This window comes from Poecilia reticulata, chromosome 16 (assembly GCF_904066995.2).
Source record: "Poecilia reticulata chromosome 16, P_reticulata-male-v2, whole genome shotgun sequence".
Lineage (NCBI taxonomy): Eukaryota > Metazoa > Chordata > Actinopteri > Cyprinodontiformes > Poeciliidae > Poecilia > Poecilia reticulata.
The window spans coordinates 13098676-13109317 of NC_088845.1; positions in this window are offsets into that span (position 1 = coordinate 13098676).

Below are 10642 nucleotides of genomic sequence, written 5' to 3' on the forward strand. Positions count from 1 at the left end.
TACACATCAAAAGCACAACAACTCACCGTGTATTTTTGGTTTATCTTTTGCGCATGAATTAAGACGAAACTAACAAGTAACATTTTAGCAAGAAATAGGAGCTTGATTTAAGAGATTCATTCATAATGATGGTAGATTAATGCAGTTCCTCATCAATATCAAATATTGATGTAAAACAAAAGTCACTTGTAATTATTGTGATGCTTTACTGCGACATGATACAAAGAACCTTTAGAAGGGAAATATATTAGAAACAACGCAGTTAACAGTAAACAGGAGGTCAGTTTCAATGCCAAACTGTGAGACACAACATCTTACCAAGCTACAGTAAGATGTTGTGACTCAACTAACTAGCACATTAGTTGAGATTAACTTACAAATTAGTTTATTTTACAACTAACTTGTAAGTTAATTGTGTCTTATTTCCAGTCTACTGAGGGAACTGGCATGTCTGCACTAGAAACTAGACCAGACTTTGTGCTTTTTTTTAGTGCAAAACACAAGTTTTATTTATGTTTTTGTTTAATGTAAATCAAGAGGATATACCAGTGCATTTCAACCAGTACTAAACCAGTAGCAGACCAGTAGAGATCAGTTTTCTCTCCAGCAGAGGGGAGCGAATGTTTGAGCCAAAGAAGAGTTTAAATGTTATTTCAAACAATACTTAATTAAAAGGACTGTAATTGTAACTTTTTTCATTGTCATGTGTTTTATTCAAATGTCAATTAATACTTTGTAAATGTGTTTTTATGTTTGTATTTCATAAATGTATGATCAGCTGGTGAAGGATTTTATTCTTGGATTATATATATATATTTTTCTGTCCTATCAGACTTTTGTCTCTTCTAGGACTGTTATTGTTATTATTCTTTTCTTAGTATCTTCTGGATTTTAATTGTCCAAAATAAAGCTCTGCTCTGTTAAAAATGGAGCTATACAAACAAACCCGCCTTGCCTTGTTTTGTCCTTTTGGCTCAAACGCGAGTTTGACGTCCCTCAAACATTCATGCCATGTTCCCAGGGTCTTTATATGAAGACATTCAATTACATCAATCCTTTAATTACAGCTAATATTCAAACAAAACCCCAGTTCTTTATCTCTTAAGGAACCCGAATCAGATCTTCATAGCTCAGATGCCAGAACTCTCCCGCCCTGTTTTTAAACCGACTGTTGCTGGCTCGTTGCAGTGAGAGTGACTGCTGTGGCGGGCTGGGAGGCCCCGGAGACAGCGCGGGTGGACGGGACAGGACGGAGGAGGAGTGGGGAGCGCTCCGAGGGGTGCAAATGAGTGCCATTGCGATGCAGTGAGAGGTGGTGCTAAATTTACCCGACTGACACATGGGCTCCAGCTCAGCAGCAGAGTCACAGACAAACAGCGGAGAGGACTCATCCATGCATCACAGGGGCAGAAGCTGCCATGAAAAACCTGCACATTCAGGGCAGTATTTTAATAATTAAAGACGTGAAAGTGCCTCCACGTGCAAGATAATTAAACTGCAGAACTCTGGCTGGGTTTTTATTAACCATGAAATGGAGCAAATTCAGATAAAAATAAATACATTTTCGAAAAAAAATCCAGAATGGTTGTTTGGTTGTATTGAAATAAATGTATTTTGCAAAACTGCAATTTGCGTCACACAAGTCACGTGATCAATATCCGGATGTTACTACTGATAAAAACGCCAAAGAAAACAACAGGAAGTAGTAGGAAGGTGATGGTTTGTTTTGGGGGTTTAGCTCACAGAATCACACAGTTAATAAAAAGTTGTTTGTCAGGTGAAAGGGTTGAATCCGCAGCTTCTCTGTAAAACCGACAACGACAATTTTCCCAAAACGCCGAATACATAGCCCAGTTTAATAAACGTATCGCTCCAACGCACGAATGAGACGCCAACATCTCCGTCGATGACTGATGTTCAGCCACGTTTGAATTAAGAAAATATTTCATGTAACCGTTTACACCCGTCACTGTCGTGATTTTCAAATGGCTGACAGAGTGAACAAGCCTATTCACGTGTGATTTTCATTTAATCTCTTACTTAATGAAAACACCGCAATTACAAAATTGTGTTTCTCAACCTCATGAGAGCTCAGATGAAGATTGTAATGAAAACGCAGCTAAGGATCCCCTCTGCTCTCAGAGAGCTGTGTGTCAAACAAAGAGCAGGCCTTCGCTGCTCTCAAGCTCAAGTCCTCTGAGCAAACAATCGCAGCTGCTGTGTTACGACTCTCTGGAGCAGGAAGACAGGAACGCTGCTCTGCACACATTTCTCTGAAAGCTCACTGTGAACGCTGCTGTTGATTTTGCCTCACGCTGACATGCTGTTGAGAAAGCTTGCAGAGCACCGATAACCTTGGGAAATTAGACGCTCACAATCTGGCTCTTCTCATTGTTTGCAGTTTCTGTTGAGCCCTTCCAAACATGGGTGTGGTACCGCTTTGGTCACAATGATGACTTGTGCAAATGCCTGTGGATCTATTTCTTGTTGCTGCAAAACTGAGGAGAAAAGTCCGGTAAGTGAGTCTCTCGTTCATTACCCAACAGTTATCATTCAACCTATTGATCCTTTGTAACTACGTCACTTAACCCTCCTGTTATGTTAGCTTCTGAGGAACAGCAATAATGTTCGTGGGTTAATTTGACCCGGGGAGTGTTTCCATTTTGCTGGATTCTTGTTGGTTATGCAGGAGGCTCCACTTCTGCTTTTCAAAGAGGTACGGTTGCGTAATTGGACATCTGTTTTCAGCCATTTTCATGTGCAAGTGTAAACATTGAGTTGGATCTAAAGTGACAAGACGCCCTAAAACAGCTCATTCTGAAAGGAGCTGAAAATAGGCAGAACTAATAAAAACCTCATTATATTATATTTATCAATTATATTTATTGATGGTTTTGTGCTTTTGTAGACCTATCCTAACCTGTTCAAGGCAGCATAATAGGTCAGCTTTAAGTCTTAAGTCTGAAATATAAAGAGTTTGGGATAAAGATGTGAAAAACAAATGCCTCAAATTTTACGCTCTTGTTGAATTGCTTTACTAAGTTTTATAAGTTGCCTGCAGGGAAAATAAGCCGGAATATTTTCAGTAAAACTGTACCAAGCTCTGTTTTGAGGTGGAGTTGGACTGAAATGCAAACAGGAGGATGGCAGTCTTTGAGGTGATCATTTATTGGAGAAATAATATTTACAACCACAAAAAAAAAAAAAAACAGACAGGAGGAACTGGAAAACGACAGAAACAAGCTGGATCGCAGAGATAATGCATGTTAAGAGCCGCAACAACAGCCAAACCTGACAGGCTCATAAATGTCACAGAGGTGATTAATGGAACAAGGACCATGCTAATCAACTAAAACAAAGATGTGGAGCAAAACCACGGAGCAGAGGAAAATTGACCTGCAACAGAGCAGAGAAAACGGTACAAGACGACACAGGAAAGTCATGAATAACTAAAACCAAAATGTGTTGGGCTCTCTGCGTTAACCTAACAAACTCTATAGGATGAACAATTATAATAACATTTCATTTCTGTTTCCTTCAACTATATTTTCATATTTATTTAGATATACATATTTATTATGATTTTATTCAATTACTTCACATGCCTTCGAAAGTTGCTACATTTTCAAAACTTTGTTGTGCTTTTTTTCATGAACAATGACAATAAAACAAATTCTGATTCTGACATGTTTTGGACCCTTTAGATCCTTTTCTGGCAGATTCAGTGAGGTTTTTATCTGTTTTTTTTTTTTTTAATCAATTTTTAAACAGTCCATGATGAAACAGCCTCACACTCTGACGAGACTTTCAGAGCCTTTAAAAAGGAAATACATTAGAAACACAGATTCTCCGCCATTAACGCCATTGATGTGGAGAGTTTTATTTATCTTTTGTTTGTCAACAAACTCAACCACGGCTTCATCTGTGAAAAGCACAATGCTCCAATGCAGCAAACTTAACATGTTTATGTTTGTAATGGTAGGACAGAAGAAGCATTTCATGTCAGGATTTACAAACAAACGCTAATAGATTTACTGTATTATACTTCCTCTCCTTTCCTGCTCACTCTTTGTACAAATCAGGGTCCACATCCAGAGATCCACAGTTTTTGTTTTCAGTTGCTGCTCCAGCAGTAGGAGCCATTGTTTTATAGCACATTTATCTTAACTGAGTGACGTGTTCTCTTGTGTTTCCCATGTTACTTGGAAAACAGAAGAAATTATTTAAAAAGTGCTACGCTGGAAAAACAGCGTAGCACTTTAGTTTTTAGTACAGTTTTAGTACAGTTGAAATAAGACAAAACTAACTTATAAGTAACTTTTGAGCAAGATATTAGAGTTTGCTTTAAGTCAATAATTCCTTGATATTAATAATAAAATAAAATAAAAAAAACTAGCTCCACATGCTATAAGTGAAATAATCAGCCAGAGGAACTTGTACATTTTTTAATCATGATTAAGAATTTGTTGATTTAAAACAAGCTCCTATATCTTGCTGAAAACTTCTGTCTCAAGCACACTAAGATATCTGCACTAGAAACCAGACCTACTTTGTGCTGTTGCAGTGAATAACATTTAGGAAATATGAATTATTAGAGGCACCAATAAGTGAGGCACTCCTGTTAATAAGTTTTGATTTTTTTTTTTCTCATCCCATTAAACTAATGGACTTGAGTTGCAGCTTGTGTTTTTCTACAACTTTGCAAATATGAGTTATAAAGTCACCTTAAATAAAGCAGAGAAAAATGACAATGAGATTGCTGTGAGACTTGAGTGAATTGATTGACCTACCTGCAGTGTTATATAGGTGATGGTAATGGAAACAAACAGCAGAGTGAGCAATGTGAGCTATTCGCCGCCTGCAACCCCCCACTGTGCTGCTGCAGCACCAGAGAGCCAACAACTGCCTCGGCTGTAAATCTGACCGCGTCTGCATGTCAAAAAACCCGGCTCTTGTTTACAGCGTAAAACATGAAATTTAGAGAACGGCGCACATTTCTTTACAAAAAAAATAAACACAGTTTTTACACAGGAAAAGGAAACTGCCAACAGATCACTTTTACTCTTCTAACAAACACAGAGGCCAGCTGCTTATAGAAAGCAACACAAAAAACATTTAGCGCCTCGGCCTTTCAGGAGGTGGCAGGGCAGTAAAATCAGGCTACAAGTTCCGTTATTAGCGCAACAAATGAGACGCCTGACAGGCCCATGCACCTGATTATTAACTGCAGCGGAGCAGCTGTAGCGCTGGCTTTGATAGCCCCCTGGTGACCACAGAGGTGTAGCTGCCAGCAAAGATGTAGAGCCACAATATTTATATAATGAGGCTTATTGCAGCTCGTTTGTTTCCACGGAGACTCAACAGAGAGTTTTCATTTTTAAAAAACCCCTCTTATTCTTTTTTACAGCTTTGTGTTTGTATACATAAGCTGGTAATGCTCACAAGAGGAGCCTAAAACCAAAATAATGCAGTTTTCTACTGGAGTTGCCTCTTGATATTTCATTCCTGCTTGGTTTCCGTCGTCACACAGAGAGCAGGAAATAAGATAACACCCTTTCTATATTAGCTCAGTTTGATTTTGCTAATTTAATTTCATGATACCTGCGACAGACTGGAGACCTGTCCAGGGTGACAGCTGGAGATGGGCACCAGCAACCCTCCCGACCCCACGAAGGGACAAGGGTGTAAAGAAAATGGATGGATGGATGGAATTTCATGATACATAAATATGTATTCAAACTCAGGCAAAATCTATTTGACTTTACATGTCAAAAAGTAAAGAGTCACAAGACAAAACTAACGTACGTGTAAGGTTTTAGCAAGATGTAGCAGCTTGTTTTAAGTGAATAATTCCTTAATATTTATTTTCAAAACGTCCCAGTTTTCTGGCAGATAATTTCACTTACAAGACATTTTTTCACATGTTATAAGTTTAATAACTCGTTATTTTTTATCAGCATTAAAGAATTATTGACTTAAAACAAGCTTTTACATCTTATAAGTCACTTGTAAGTTAGTTTTTGTCTTATGCCAAGTGTACTAAAATATTTGCCCTAGAAACTAAACAAAAAAAAAAAACTTGGTTAGATTTTGTGTTTTTGCAGTGCGCGGTCGATTACTGGTGGGCCTGCAGAGTCAAGAGGTTGATGGACCTTTCTGACAGCATGAAGTAGGCTAAAATAGTCATCAGTCATTCACTGCAAAAACACAAAATCTAACCATTTAATGTGTTTATGCTCTGGTGTTTCATCATAAAAACGTACAAACTGTTGCTTATTTTATAAGCCTGTAATTTTTAATCTATAATTCCCCTTTTAATTTAATTTATTGTATTTCTGTGGTAATGTCGGTGAACAATGAAAATTAAGTATGTCTGCTTACCCCAAATCTAAACTCATTCTCACTTATTGTTTTTTTTACTATATATATAAAGCAGTTTAATTTTGAAAAAAGAATTTTGAAGTACTTCAGAAAATTTCTCTGAAAGCTTTCCAAAATAAAAGAGGGGGAGCGATCAAATTAAAGCCACATGAGTTTTAATGGCGTGGCCGCAGAGAGATTGAGAGCAGCAGAATTTAATTAACAGATTTAAAATTTACGGCATCTCGCCCCAGTAAATCTGGGGTCTTTGTCTGGCTGTAATTACTGACTTTCAGGTCTGAAGGCCACAATATAGCAGGAACTATATGACTGGGGAAATTAAGCAGCTCATTGCTCCGCCTGCGGATCGGAAACAATTCCAGATGATTTCTCATTTCCCCCCCTCTCAGAGTTCATTCAGCCTCTCCGAGTGACACATAAGTTGGCACCGAGTCCGAATGACGTGGGATGAGTGGGGTTTTCCACCCACTCCCATCTGTATGTAATAATGATTGTGGAAGCAGTCGGTTGCGATTGTAATCAGTTTGCTGAAGAGCAGCGCCCAGCGGGTCGTGCTGAACCTAATGAGATCATGAGCTGCGTCCAGATTTACGCTCGACGCTGGAGAGGCGTCAAGAGTGGAAACTGTTCGGCAAATACTGAGATAAAATAAAATAAAATAAAATACGGTTGATCTGCGATGGCAGAGACAGACAGGATTCAAATGAAACATAAATCCGAAGGCGAGGTCTGAAAATGTTGTCGGATTACGTGGAAATCGTCTTATTGGAAGTTGGGAAAGGTGGTAATGTTTTCCATATGCTTCACAGCTGCAAGGAGTGGACTTTATGGAGTTATGTTTTATTGTGTGTTTAAGGCATATTAGAAACTAGAAACCAAATGTTGTTTTGAGAAACAAGCGTCACTGCAATAAAAGCTTTAGTGCAGCATCTATAAAAGCGATTGTTGTTTGGTCTTACTGAGCCTTGGAAATGTAAATCACACGCCAGCGTTGCCTCCGGGTGATTCCTTTATAATGAAATTCATGAATCTTCAAATGTTACCCCCCAATTTGATTAATACAGACCACAGTATATGCAGTATTCATACCGTGGGTCATAATAATAAAAAGTGTGCCTATCTGTGTATACCTCCTGCGCAAGTTAATCTAGTAGTCTTCTGCAAACCAAACCCATCGCTGACCCCTGCAGAGGGAGTCATTTGCACTCACGCTGCGATACCAGAAACTTGCTGAATCTGGAGAACTTTCTTTAACGTTCAACTTTAGAGGAAAATATTCCCAAAGAGAGTGAGAACAAGACGGAAAAATAAAATATACATATCTGAGGAACAGTGGGCCTGCAGAGAGACCTGTTTTTGCTTTTTGATCAAAATTATCATAAACTTTAGTAAGTTAACCAGAGTAAATGCAAAATATGTTTTCAAATTATGATTTATTTTGTTAAGGGTAGAAAGGTACTTGAACCAACCTTGACTTGTGTGTAAATGTAATTTTCCTTCTCATTAAATCAATAATTAACTCTGATTAACTTTGATTTGTACTATCCAAATAAAAAAAGATACTTATATAGAACCTGCAGGCAGCTTAAAGTAGGCTAAATGGTCTCAAAAAGCAACACTCCACATTCAAGAACACATGAAAACTCATTAAAGTTGACTAATTATGCTTCCTTGACCAGGTCAGGGTAGGTCTATGTCCGGCTTACCGAGCTAAATTTGAAGGTTACAACAGTTTATAAGGTAAAATAAGCTAAGAAGCTAAAACTAGCTATAATACTAATGATCAAATCTAGGCTAACACTTGCATGTTGACTACAGTAACATAATCCAAGCAGAGTGTCAAAAACTCATGTAAAATAAAAAATTAGCTAAAATGTCAAAGCTAGCTAAAAAAAAGTTATGCTAGCACCAAGGCTAGCACTAACATGATACATACTCCATGCAGAGTGAAAAAAATCCATGTAAAAGCTAAAACTTCGTGAAAACCTGAAGCTAGCTAAAATATTAATTATAGCATCTAGGCTAGCACCAGCATGGTGACCTCAAATATACGACATGCAGTACAAAAAATATGTAAAAGCTCAAATTAGATAAAATGATATTAGCTTAAAGGGTATCAATATTATGTTGGTTTTTGTTAGCATGATACCTGACAATGCCAGTTTTAATACACCACCTAACCATAGCACCAATAACCTACTGGATGTAAGAACAGCCTGTATGCAAATTTATATGGAACAGTCCTTTAAAACTGATCATTTTTCTCCAGGTATAAACAGCACAAAAGCTGTTTAGCTGCCCAACTTGAGATTTCAGTTTACTCAGTTCTACTTGTGAGCTTCTTTCAGAATGAGCTGTTTTGTCCTGTCACTTTAAATCCAAATTAGCTACCTCTTGCCACGCCCTCAACTCAACGTTTACTCACACGTAATACGTTTTTGAAAATCATAAAAAGTGAACGAATATACATTATTATTCCCGGGGGTGGAAATTTACATTTCAACACAGCCTCTCCAAAGAACAAAAAACAAACACACACACAGGAGCCTCCGCTTGAATGCAGCAAGTGGTTTCTGAATGGTAAGTCAACAACTAAACACCCGTCTTTCCCAGCAGCCATTAAAAACATGGTGGAGCTCCTACTGGGTTGCTAGGTGACGGGCCGGGCTTCGATGGAGTTACTAGGTAACTGGGCAGTGACCGTTGAGTTTTGTAACGGCTCATTTTACCAAAAGACATGGACTTAACTCCGAAAAATGGTTCGATGTTTTCTGTTTTAGGAGCTTGGGCTGTTATAGGAAGCAGTCGAAACCAAAACGGAAGCATAAAAATTAGGAAAATATTAATTTTGCATAAGTTCCTATTAACATACTAGTCTACATATGATTACAAAGCACCTTGGAGTAATATTCAATAAAATATAAACTACAATAAATTTTGTTGGGTTTTATGTCATAGTTAAACACAAAGTAAAGTGAAACTATGAAGTAGGATATTTGTTTATTTAAAATTTCTTTAAAAAAAAAATATGACCTATGTATTATATATACCACCATATGCTGTTAGTTCTTTTTAAGATCTTTTGCATCCTCTACCAGGATTATCCTGAGGAAATGTAATTAGCAAACATTTTCTCACAACATGATGCTTCCACCTCCGTTTTTCCGTGTGAATGATGCTTCAGGTTTCTATAAAACATAATTTTTTTTTTTTTTACACGTAGGACACAGAATTCATTGTTTTGCTCTGATCTCACCAGGGGTGTAAATACTTCCTTCAGACTTGTGGAAGTTGGATCTTTAAACTATTAAATAAATCACCCAATTATGTGTTTTTAAATTAAAAATATAGTGTATGAGTGCAGCTGTAGGATGATCCGTCTGAACAGTAACGGCAAATATTCTTCTGATGTTACAGAAAAAAAAGGAAACACTGACACAGGTGGGTTTTTTGAGGGGGTTTTTTTAATTGCAGAAAGCAGTCCAGTTGTCATAAGGCGAACTAGAAATGAAATAATTCAGAAAATAGCCTGAATGCACCTCAAGCCTTCCCTTTAATCTCACAGCACACTCTCCTGATGCGTTTCATGTTTTTCAGAAACAGAGTTCTATAAAAACCAAACCAAAACTTTTCTACTTCAAGCTGTAGTGTTATGTTTCTGTGTTCATTTGGGGATCTCACTCACTTTTGATGTAAAAATCCAATATTTTTCCAGATCAAACGGTTCTCAGTCCTTCATGTTTAATTTGAAAATGAATATTAACAATTTCCCCCCAGTAACCTATGGCAGATTTTTCTACAACGCTCAGGTTTTAACATATGGACAAGCAGAGGGAGGAAGGAAGGAAACTAAGAGGCAAGGAAGGAATGTGGGACACGGAAAGGAAAGTAATGAAGGAAAGAAGGAAGGAATGTAGCACATTATGAGCTAGAAGATGGAAAGAAGTAAGGCAATGCACTTAGAAGAGGAAGGAAAGAAACAAGGAAGAAATGACACTAAGAGGAAGGGAAAGAAGGAAGAAAGGATGCTAAGAGGGAAGGAATGAGGGGAGGTAATACATAAAGAAAAGCAGGGAAGAAATGAAAGGAGGGTAGAGTAGGAAAAAAGAAAGAAGGAAGGACGCCAAGAAGGAAGGTAATACACTAAGAAAAGCAATTAAGGAAGAAAATAAAGGAAAGAAGGGATGAAGGACCCTAAGAGGAAAGGAAGGAAATAAAAGAAAAAAAATAAAGGTCATATGGCAGATAAAAACGTAAACTG